Here is a 12621-nt window from a genome sequence, read left to right on the forward strand (position 1 = left end):
TTCTGAAATGATGTAGCACATGGTCGAACTGGACTTAATAAAAGGTTATTGCCATCCACCTACCAGCCTTACCTCTCTCATAAGGAAATGCTTTGCAAAATAAACTGAATCGTTTTTATACCTTATGGGAACACTTTAAGGCATGAATGCCATCTCAGCCCTTCTGATGAGCGAATAATTCCATGATTCTTATGACTAGCAATAATCAGTAACTACCTACAAATATGTAGAGCACAAGTATTTATCAAACGGGTGCTCTACCCAGGAACAGTATTTTGCAGCAGTAAGAAATGAAGTCAGATGTAAAAATATTAGCTATAAAAAGGCATATGAAAATGTTATAAAGGTAAAACTATCTTATCTGCAGTTATGAGTTCATATGTGTGTTTTAATAGAAGAAGTCAACAACTAATTAAGAATAAAAGGCACAGGAATGGCACTTCCCTACATATATTCTAAGGATCTAGATTCATTGAGGAATGAGGAATAACCACAATTCTCATACTGAAAAGGATACACAGGGAGAAATACTTTTTGCATCCTTGGTTTTCACTACACAATTTGATAATGAAAAATATATTAGCAACACTGCCTTCTGTTGACACAAGAAAAAACTCTATATATAACAAGAAATTAAATATAAAACAGCACACAGCATGCTGTGGGCATATGGTAAAATTTTCTCAACTTTCAAGATCTGAAAACTGAGGAAGCCCTGCTGTGTAGACAATGTTTCCCTTATTTAAGAGGTAGCAGAGCCTCAAAACAAACAAACAAACACAAAAAACAAAAAACCCTCCACAACTTACAATCTGGGTAGACAGTCAAGTAAGAGCAAGTGCATTCCAGCACTGTGCAATGAGAGCTTTGAGCCAATGTTGTAGACTCACTCAATAAACTAGCCTACAAAACTTTTACCAGCTTGCAAAATCTTAAAACCTTCCCTACGTTTAGCAATAGTTAGGCAGAAATGCGCCATCTGTCAGAAAGTCAGTGAACTATACAGTGGAGCTATCATTTTCATGACATTCTCATTTTCCATAAATTATACTTAAATTTGTTTTATATTCTGCATCTTATCAACTGACAAGGCAGCCAGAATCATCTGATGGGTTTTGTGAAAATAAACATGTCTCTATTCCACTTTTCCTTGGTGTGCATGTGGAAGGTTATGTGGGTATGAGTGGGGAAGGGAATCATGTTTATTTTGAAAACCTAGCCTATCCACAGTGCAATGCCACTTTACATACACCAGAATGGCTAAATAAATGAGACAATATCAAGCAAATGTTGCAGAGTATGTGGGACAAATGGAACTCTCATTCACTACTGATGAAAGTATAAACTGATACAACCACTTTGGAAAACACTGGGTAATACATACTAAAACTGAATACAAGCACATACCATGACCCAATGGTTGCACTACAAGGAACATACACTACAGAAATGTATACAACACATACAAGAAGAATATTCTATAGGAGCACTATTCACTGCAGCTCAAAACTGGAAACCTAGATGTTCATTAACAGTAGAGTGGATACCTTATGATATATATACAGTTATACAGTGAAACAGACTACTACAGAACAATGAGAATAAATAAGCTACTGCTACACACTACATGAATGGATCATATAAAAATAAGTGTTTTGGGGGGCACCTGGGGGACTCAGTTCGTTAAGCGTCTGATTCTTGATTTCGGCTCAAGTAATGATCTCAGGGCAGTGGGACTGAGTCCTGCACTGGGCTTCGCACTGGGCGTGAAGCCTGCTTGAGATTCTCTCTCCCTCTCCCTGTCCCCACCACCCCCTGCACACACACGCACACTTTTTCTCTCTCAAAAATAAACAAATAAATAAATAATAAAAATAGAAATAAATGAATCTTTTGGGTAAGAAGCCAGACACAAAGGTATACATGCTGTATGATGCAGTATGCAAGTCTTCAAATGTATATTAAACTTCAATAAAAAATTTACCTTAAAAAAACCCCAAATAAATATTTAATAAATAAATGAGTAGCTTGATGCCTAGATGTAATAAAATCCTGTTCCCAGTGCCATGTTCCTTCTAGTCTAAAATTGGGACAGAACACTTTTTTGAATCTTCCCTCATGCTAATTTAAAACCATTTTTATATTAAAACAAAAAAGTCTATTAAAATTATAGAATGCAAGAGTCAAATCATTTTTAGGAGAAAACACTAAAAAATTTTTTTTAAAGATTTATTTATTTGACAGAGAAAGAGATAGTGAGAGCAGGAACACAAGCAAAGGGAGTGGGAGAGGGAGAAGCAGGCTCCCCGCCAAGCAGGGAGCCCAATGTGGGGCTTGATCCCGGGACCCTGGGATCATGACCTGAGCCAAAGGCAGACAATGATGGAGCCATGCAGGCGCCAATACTAAAATTTTTGAAAAAAATTTTAACACTAAAGCTCTCCCCCTCCACCACTACCTTGACCATTCAGGTTTGAAAAGTAATAACCTACCCTAGCAGCGTAGTTATGAGGATTAAAACACAGACAGCATATATAATTTGCAGCACTGTGCCTAAGCACTCAAAGACTAGACAGTATTAATATATCGCAAATAATGAGGCTTCCAGGTCAAGGGCTATTTCCAATTCATCAGTCTAAACACAGAACCTGATATTTAACAGTTGGTCAATAACCACTTATGAAATAAATGAATGATTGTAAGCTCAAAACAGAAAAAGTAAGAACAAAGCAAAAGTAAGAATGAGGAAAAATATCAAGAAGTTCAAAGGAAGGTCGTAACCTATTTTTATTATTGAAGTATATGACAAGATTTTAAATCTCAAATGAACCAACAAAATCATGAACATATAAAACCATAAATAAACAAAAACTGCCCCATTACCTTTCCTCCATATACTTCACAGTGTAGAAGTAGGATGCTTTAACTAAAATTAAAACATTGTTCTTTAATTTGAAACTCTTTAAAAATATTTCTGAATGAATTCCTTATGAGGTTGACAGGAATCATAAGTATATCACAGGTTATTTTCAAGACATCCATCATAGCACGTCAATATTCTGACTAATTATGTCATAACACAGATGAAAGGAAAGCAGATTTCAGCTGAACCTTTATGCAGTATTATTTTTACGAAAATAAAAATCCAACTTAGATATCAAAGCTGTCAAGACTGCTATCTTACATTAGTTTTAAAAGACACAGAAAAAAAAGACAAATCAACAAAATATTTTAATCTTCACTGGGTGCCCAAAATACCAATGCCTCATTTGATAAAGCCCCTTGTCCCTCTCTTTTAAACACATCATTTACTTACATATCCTAGATCAGAAATAGCAATATTGTTCTTATAAGAATTAACCAACATTTACACAAAGCATTTAATTATGTATAAAGCACTATCCTAAATGTAAATATAACTCATTTCATTCTTATATAACAAACTCTTTCAAGGTAAATACTGTTACCTTTTCCATTTTACAGATGAGAATATTGAGACAGAGATACTAAGTGACTGCTTAAATTCACAAAGCTGTTAAATAGGAGTCTGGTTACATGCTCTTAAACTCTGTGCTATGCTGCTTAGAAGTTATGAAGTAAAGCACAATTTTAGAATTCAGGAAGCTCTAAGGTAAAGCAGGATAAATTTTCACTTCATGTTGGGAAGTTAGTTATTTTGAGGAATTTGGGTGATAAGCATAAAACAAGGCAGCTATTAATGCCACATTTCATTAATCCTAAGATACTCATTTTCTCCCATATTTCAACATTTCTAAAATTGATGGCATTTTACAATTGTAATTCATAGTATTTTCTCTCTTTGGGGTACATAAATAATGGTGCATCTGGTAACTCAAGGCAAGTACATCTCAAAAAATTATGGTATTATCTATACCTAATGGGGTAAAATATCTAACATACTTGACATAGTGTCCGGTACAAGTGCTTTAAAAACGGCAGTTCTTCCTTTTTAACCATAATGATCTATGAGAAAATCCTATGAAAATACCTTTACACTATTGTCAGTTTCTCAGACCCATGTTCAAATAAACTTGGTTATATACTTTGCAAGGAAGAAATACTAATTTCATTATACAACTTGATGATGAAATTTTCATTGATAAGGGACTTGCTAAGGGGGGGGTGGAGCAGACAGACAAAACAACTGTGAAAATAAGACACCTGAGAAAATAAAAATCATCAAGAATAAAGCATAAATCAGGATACTCCCAAAAACCACTTACTTCAAGCCATTTCTCAAATGACACTCATAAAATGCTCACATAAAAAAAAATATCTTCAAGTTTTAAAAAATACACTTTAGGGGCATCTGGGTGGCTCAGCAGGTTAAGTGTCTGACTCGATTTTGGCTCAGGTCATGATCTCAGGGTCATGAGATCGAGCCCTGTGACAAGCTCCCCCTGGGCGTGGAGCCTGCTTAAGACTCTCTCTCTTCCTTTCCCTCTCCCTCACTCTGCTCTCTCTTAAAAATAAATAAATAAATAAATAAATAAATAAATAAGTACACTTTGAATGCAATCAGAAATGACCAATCTGCTTAGTGTGTGCCCACTTGAGCTCTAACAAAACTGGATATACTAAACTTGAAGCTCAACTGCCATGCTGAATAACTGAAACAGGTTTAAGCTGGTCCTAAGAATTGCCACCAAAGATATTAATTAAATCAAAGTCAATTAATTTAAGTATCTGGTAGCATCTTGTGTTGACATCTGCCTTGACAATTTCAGAATGAATTTATATTCAATGGTTTTTGTGTGTTTGATTTTGACTTCCAGGATAAAAACTATTTACCTTTCAGGGGAATTTCCCACTAAAACACCAAAAATTGTATCCAAAGTACAACTGAAAAAAAAACCCACCTTGGATCAACTGCACTCTTTACCTTAAAGTCACTTAAATTACCTTGGGGGAAAGGGGTGGTGGGAGAAGTACAAATGCATTTATACACAACTAAAAAACTTAAATTTGCTTCAAAAAAACCATATCCAGACAGGAAACAATGGTTTCTTCTTTGCTAACAGATCTCAAGTAGTACTTTAAAAGCATCACACTACTTTTCAGTCATACTACAACCTTTGAGATCTTGCATTACTTAGAGCACCTCTTTTTAAACTGTCATTCCTAATTATTTATTCCCGTATCCAATAAAGAATGAAAGCAAATACAACAACTTTAAAGGAGTATTTTCTAAGCATGTTCCTATTGCACAGATGAATTTTCCATCATACGTTTGCTCTCAGTGTATAAACCACCTATCCCAATCGTGGTTTGAGGTAACACAATTTTGTATCTGTAAATTTTTTTAATCTGCTATCTTTTACCTATGTAAAGTTTTGTTTCACATACAGTAGTTACAGAGCACAGTTCAAAATATAATGCTAATATTTATTCTGTCCTCCTTTAGAATATGTAGGAAAGTCTGAAAAACATCAGAGCTCTACATATATATATAAATAAAAGGCCTGAAAAAGTATGCCTCTAAGAACCATAGCAGCATATGAAAAATATACAGTTGTTACACAAGAATTCAGCACAATTTAAGGAACTAAAAACCAGGGAGAAGGCAAGAGCAAAAGATATAAAAGAAAAATTAAGAGTTACAATTTTCTAGAATAAAATTTAAGGAAGACCACCTTAACAGATCAGAATAACAACGTTTCTACAGTAACTCACTGAATTCAGAAGCAAATTTTGATAAAGCCCATTCCCCTTTTATTTTAAAGCAGATATTTTAAAATCCATTTAACTTCATTTTCCCGTTTAACACACTATTTTCTATGAGCCTTTGATCTTGCCAATAAGGTTTTGCCAACTAGAGTATTCTTCAGAGAGTAATCCCTGCAGATGAACTGTGCTCTACTATGGTGCAAGAGGGTAAATCTAGGGACATTTAGACAACTAAAATAGTGTTTATGGTATCAGGGGCCTATTCTTATTCTACAGAATCCAAAAGCACCATCATTAACCATATATCTGAGGTTTAGTAGTAAACTCTTAGCAATCCTTACCAAGGCCTTCATTTTCAACTCTCCAAGTTTGAGAAAAAGTTAAATGTATTAAATTTCTCCCATGAAAAAAATCACCAAAGCAAGGACGCCTGGGTGGCTCAGTCGGTTAAGCATCTGCCTTTGGCTCAGGTCATGATCCCAGGGTCCTGGGAACGAGTCCCACATTGGGCTCCTTGCTCGGCGGGAAGCCTGCTTCTCACTCTGCCTGCCACTCCCCCTGCTTGTGCTCGCCCTCTCTCTCTGGCAAATAAATAATATCCTTAAAAAAAAATCACCAAAGCATAACCGATATATTTAAGTTATGCTATCAATTACTTAATTATTCTATAAGTATGGGTGTAATATACAAAATATAAAGCTAACCAATAAAAAAGAAAATATCACCTTGAACAATCAATGCTACAACAGAGATAATCTTTAACTTTTGAAAATATTTGGCAGATGTCTCCAAGTTTGGTGCCTTTACGTGGGTAGTGGTATTACTCAAAATGGCAAAACAGAAAGAGGTACACAAGTTCAAGAGAAAAACTTTTGAATGACACAACCAACTTCTCCAATCTACGATGCACATGCTAGTGTCGTAATTCCTTGCCTTTGCATGCTTTCAAAATACCTGTATTTTGTATCATTTCTTTAGTATCCTTTCTTTATTATTTCTTTAAACTCCTCCACCACTGCACCAGACTGCCCTCTCCACTTGTCTTCCAGACACTGCTCAAGTGTCATTTTCCTTAGGAAGTTTTCCCTGATGCCTCTTCTCTGTGCTTCCAAGGCAACCTGAATAAGCTGCAATGACAGCACTAATCACGCTAACAATATTTAATTGTCTGATGCCCCTAGTCTCTGAAGTCTAATCACATTTCTATAAGTTTAGTAATCAATATCTGAGAAATAGTACTTAAAAAACATTGTTTGAATATGTTCTGATGAATCAGTTGTAAAAAGAATGTGAGATGCTTATAGCACATCTAGATGGTGATAAATAGAAACATGGGTTTAAAGTGAGGAAGGAAGATGGCTCATGCTATAGATATGGTAATTTTATCCTAAATTTAGAATTGTTGCTTTGGCAGGTTAAAACAAAATTCATCAACTAGTTTATGGATAGACTACTGAGAAATACAAAATTTTCGTGTTGTGGGTAGCTCAGTAGGTTAAGTGTCCGACTGTTGATTTCAGCTCAGGTCATGATCTCAGGGTCCTGAAATGGCATCTGGCTCCATGCTAGGCATGGAGTCTGCTTAAGATTCTCTCTCTCTGTCTCCCTCTGCTCCTCCCCCCATAAGTAAATAATATAATAAAATATATATATAAAAAATAAATATATAATAAAATTTCCTTCATGTTGCTCAAGCCAAAGAGTACTTTTCAGTTGCCAACTTAATTGAGTTCTCAGCTTCATTCAACACAGTTGACATAGCTGATTACCCACTCCTTTTTCATATAGGCTATTGCCTTGGCTTCAGTGATGTCAAGGAAAATTTCTTCCCAACTCTGGCTACACCTTCTCAGTCTCCTTTGCTACATTTATTTTTCCCAATGTTTAAATGTTGAAAATTCATAGGGAATTATTATATCCCTTTACCCTCTCTCTCTGGGCGATCACATCCGCCACCTCTCACACTAAGATTTCATTGTAAGTCATATACTGAGGATTCTCACCTGAATTATGATCAATAGTCTCTTCACTTCCCAGAAACTAATAAACAAGAAACTGCCCCTCTCCCCAGTATTCTCCATGTTAGGCACAGGAACCACCAGTCCTGGGAACCTGCCTTCTCCTCTCTCTAGACCCTCTACTCTAACTCATGACAAAATCCTATCAATTTAACTTCCCCCCAATCCAGCTACTTTCTATTGCTGCCATCCTGGACCAAGATTCCATCATCTCTTCCCTAAACTACTATAATAGCTGAACTCAATTCTACTCAAAAGTGTGGTCTGTAGACCAACAGTCATCCACGCACTACTGTTACTGGTCTGAGACAAGGTAAATACAGAAACCGAAAGAAGTATTCAGAAATTGTTATAGCAATTTGACAACTGCCACAACATCCATTTTATTGTGTCACTAAAGTACCAGTAGAGATTAGAAACCAAACCAAACGAAACAAACCAAAACAGGTCCTTCTCCACAGATAAGTCTGAGAAGCACTGGCCTAACTGGTCTCCCTGCATTTACACTTGCCTTTTTCCAGTGTGTCCTCTGCAGAGCAGTCAAGTGATATTTTTAAAGTAAAAATTTAAGTAACTTATTCAGCTTTTTAACATTATCCAGTGGCTTCCCACCCCAGGATTTAAGTACAAAATGCTTAGCAATGATTGACCATTGTGATCTGCTCTGGTCTCATTTTGCACCAACCAGCTTCATGTGCTAAGGTCCAGCCTCTATAGGACTTTCCAGTTCTAGAAAGCTGAAACTGCCAACATCACTTGGGTAACTTCAGTTAATCCTTCAGATTTAGCCTAAAAGTCATTTCTTTAGAGAAGCATTCCCTGTTAGTTTAGTGGACTTTCACTGCTTAACATAATTTTCCTTTGTGGCAGCAATCATAATTATAATTATTTTTGTAATTAGCTGTTTAGTTTCTTTATTCCAATAGCTTTTGCCTCCATGAATACAAGTAATTCCTTACATTAACATACATCACTAGAGCCTAGCACAGTGCCTGGCACATATCAGTTGTTCAATAAACTTTTAGTAAGTCAATAAATCTATGTCAGGAAACATAATGGTTAGCAGGACCACAAAAATGTAAATGTCTTCAATATCTAGTCACGTATAAGATTTGGGATAAGTCTGCATACCCCATGCTTTACAAAAGTTACATCTCCTTTACTTCCCTCAACAACCTAAAAAGACAGGGAAACCTCACTGTCAAAATTATTTTTTTTTTCCTTCCCCAGAAAAGTGAAGAAGAACTTTGTCTAAAGTAACCAACAAGGAATTGGAAAATTTGAGAAGCAACCAAAGGTAACAGACTACAACAATATCGTCTGGTTCCACTGCTTACAAAGCTGTGTGGTTTTGTAGGAAGTTAAATAATTTCTTAGTTTCCTTATCTGTGAAACAGAGATGTAATAGAGCCTTCTTCAAGGGATTGTTATGAGGATTAAACAAGATATTAAATTATTTGAAAAAGTGCCTGGCACAGTGTTTTATAAGTGTTAGTGGTTATCATTATCTTTAATATTACCAGTACCCTCTTATAAAGTAATTTTATCTGCCTACTTGCTTATTGTCTGTCAGTGCCACATTAAAATAAATTACAAAAAAGCAGAGTCCATACTATTCTTCTCTGATGGAACATTTCTCAGCCAGGGTTCTATGCGAATTAAGTCCTAGAGAAACTGAGTTAGGTGATTATTTCCTCAGTTCTCTCTCTCAAGGTACATAGCCAGTACCATTTCAGGAGGAGGAGAGGAGTTAATTCATTACATACCTTGGATGCCTTAGAGCATTAAGGCTTGAGAGTCACTACAACTCTTGGTTCAGAAGGGCTGCTCTTGTGTATCCTCAATGCCTGGCATGAAGTAAGTGCTCATTAAATATTTCTAGAAAGAACAAATATGTACAAAACCAAGCAAGAGTGCTTAGCACAGAGTAAATGCTAAGTGTCCATTTCATTCCAGCCCTTCCAAGTTCCTATAAACTTCCAAAGTCTTATTCTGGGGTAGTCATTTTTCTTGAACCAGGGCTTATGGTATTCAAAGCCAAAAATGCAGAATACAGACAGCAGGAAAACCAAGAGACAAAAAAAACAGTGCTGGCAGAAACTATGTGAAAGACAGGTAGAATCTGGATATGTGGGGAAAAGAGCAGAGGTTATTTCAGGCCAGAGAACAGCATGGACAAAGTCACTGTCACTCAAAATTTGGAGTACATTCCACTGGTGACATAAAATATGATTTTTTTGTTTTTGTTTTTCCTTTAAAGCTATAAATGGGCAAACATCTTTATTTTGACAGTACATATGTTACTATTTATAACAATACTAAACAGTACCTATTTGGATTTTAACTGAGTTGTTATAAAAAAAGTATCAAGTAATAATGCACAGGAGGTAAGTAAATATGACAAAAATTGTCAGGGTTTTAAAGAGTGAGTAAAATTTGGGAAACATCAAGGCATGGCCGTGTTAATAAACATGTTAAGAGAGAAAAGCCACTAGTCTTCTGAATGAAGCCAAGCTCTTGAGTACCAATTCAACATAAAGGACTGATAGGTGTGAACAATCAGTTTTCAGTATTTAATTTGCAGTGTACTAAAATTCTTATCAGTAAAACCCTCATTTTCCACTATGATAAATTTGCTACATATTTCAATTTCATCTATTCTCAAAACAAATACAACATTTTAAAGACACCGAAGCTGGGACTGACCTGCATGTAGCCTAGAAACTTACCCTTAAAGAGGGAGCTAAAACTCTGTACTTTTCACACCAGAAGGAATTAATTTATACAGTAACAAAATATGAATAATAACTACATCAAAAAAGATGTTAAATGAAAAAGAGCAAAAGGCAGCCTTCTATTCCCACCTTCCTTCCTCAAAATCAACCCACCAATAGCCAAAAGAAGTCAAGCTAAGATGATGATGATAAAGAACATTTACTGAACGCTTACCAGGTGCCAAGAACTGATGTATTTTACCTGCAATAAGTTATGCAATTATCACCACCATCTTATCAAGAATACCACTATCCCCATTTTAGAGTTGTAAGAATACTGAGGCAGAGATTAAATAACTTGCCCAAGGCCAGAGCTGGGTAGATGGCAAAGCAGGGGTTTAGATGCTGGCAGTTCAGCTACATCTGGCTCTTAACCACTAGGCACCATTTCTCCCAAGAATAACAGGATGATAATCTGAAATATTCCAGCTTTCCCATTACGGCAGCAGAGATGTAATTTTCCAACGTATAAACCTTTTATTACTTAAATTTCCTAAGAAACAGTGGATTCAGCTGCAAGGAAAAACTGGGAAGACAAGTATTAATGGAACAATCTAGGCCCAGGATTATTCAAGTATAGACAAAGCATCAAAAGCCTCAAAAGTATGGTTGAATGACACAATTCACCGAGAAAGAGGCCAGAAGTTAGGATAAGCAAAAGGTAAATCTTATTTCTGCTGGATCTCCTGCTCTGAGGAAGAAAACTCGACCATCCTCTCCCCTTTATTTAGTACACATAGACTCGAGAGGAAGAGGAGTTAGGAGAAACGATAGCACAAGCGAGTCAAAGGGGAAAGTGAACATTTGGACCCTGAACCGCAGAGCCAGTTTGATGTTACCTGGTGAACGTGACAAAGAATTTGTGAGAGGGCAATACGTGCTTGAAGGTAGGGAGGTAGGTTGAGGGCATGAAGACCGCAGTAAACACTGGGTGGTCTGGCTGGAGAGCAGAGAATTCACCCTAAAATGGGCTTATAGGGATAACTTCACACATACATATGTCTGGGATGAGAGATATGGATGGGGACGCTGGGGGGCGGGGGGAAGAAGGGGCTTCCCTCTTTGAGCAGTACTCCGGGGGGGAAGGAAACAGACCAGGTATAAAGGAGGGAGACGGGAGAAGGAAAAGGGGCGAGGCTTGTGGAGGAAAGTGTGGGGGATCCTGGTAGGCTGAGGCTAAAAAATCGATAAGGGGGGGCATCACCAGGGACAAGCCAAGACTGGCGAGGGGAAGACGGGCCGGGAGGAGGGGGGGAGGGGAGAGGAGGGGGGAGGGGGGGAGGAGGGGAGGGGGCGGAGGGTGGGGCTGAGAGGCGGGGGCGGAAAGCAACCCTGAGAAAAGGAAGGCACGCCGAAGGAGCAGGGGTCCCGAGCCAGGAGGAATGGGGGCGCAGCGTGTGAGGAGGAGGCCGCCCCGCTCCAGCGCAGGCGAGTTGGAAGGGCTGGGGGTTGGAGAAGCAAGCGACCAAGGTGCGGCAGGGACCTCGGAGGGGGAGGGGCACCTACCCGGACGTGCGGGGCGGCGGCGGGCAGTCCCGGCAGCGGCTCCTCTCCCGCTGAGGCGGCGGCTGCGGCGGCCGCGGCGGCGGAGGTGATGGCGGCGAGTCCCTGTGGCGGCCGCCTCCACCGAGCCGCATCCCTTCTTCCCAGCCCGCCCTCCTTCCTATCTCACGCTCCTAAACTTCTTCCCCGGGATAAACAAACCCGCGCCAGGGGCGGCCGCCTCCGCTGCTCCCGCCCCCGCGCCGCCCCCCCCTCCCGGCCCCGGGCCCGTCCGGGCTCCGGCTTCCGAGTTGCGACTCCAGCCCCAGCCCCAGCCAGCGAAGGCGCGTGCGCGCGGCGGCGGCGTGGGCTCGCAAGGTTCTTCCTCCCTCCCTCCCGCGCCGGGCACTTCCGGGCCGGCCCGGATCCGCCGCCGGGTTTTGGAAGCCGCCACCGCCGCTTGTGCCAGGCACTGGGCTCCCGGCCGTGCGCGTCTGCAGCGCTCGCGCCTGGGGAGAGGACGAGGAGTTCCCTCGTCTTGAGGGACCTCCCTTCTACCCAGCATAAAACTTTCTTTGCCTAAAACGCCCGCTGATAACGCCTCTTAAATCGATAGACGTAGGGTGCGAGAGGCGGCAGCCGGTTTTCGATATGATTTC

At 39.2% G+C, this 12621-nt stretch overlaps 1 protein-coding gene across 2 annotated transcripts in view; it reads right to left on the reverse strand.

Moving 5' to 3' along the window:
- The window catches only part of SPOPL (speckle type BTB/POZ protein like), a 61732-nt gene extending 49535 nt beyond the window's left edge, over window positions 1-12197 (reverse strand). Inside the window, exon 1 of one of the 2 annotated variants that reach the window (XM_073884467.1) lies at window positions 11987-12197. The gene's annotated coding sequence lies outside the window, so the exon portion shown is untranslated. The remainder of the gene's footprint in view (window positions 1-11986) is intronic. The other variant, XM_025856634.2, reaches the window with a different exon arrangement.
- Window positions 12198-12621: the final 424 nt, after the last annotated feature.

Source organism: Callorhinus ursinus, unplaced genomic scaffold (assembly GCF_003265705.2).
Source record: "Callorhinus ursinus isolate GAN/ISIS: 27379988/994484 unplaced genomic scaffold, GSC_fseal_2.0 scaffold2, whole genome shotgun sequence".
NCBI classification, from domain to species: Eukaryota; Metazoa; Chordata; class Mammalia; order Carnivora; family Otariidae; genus Callorhinus; species Callorhinus ursinus.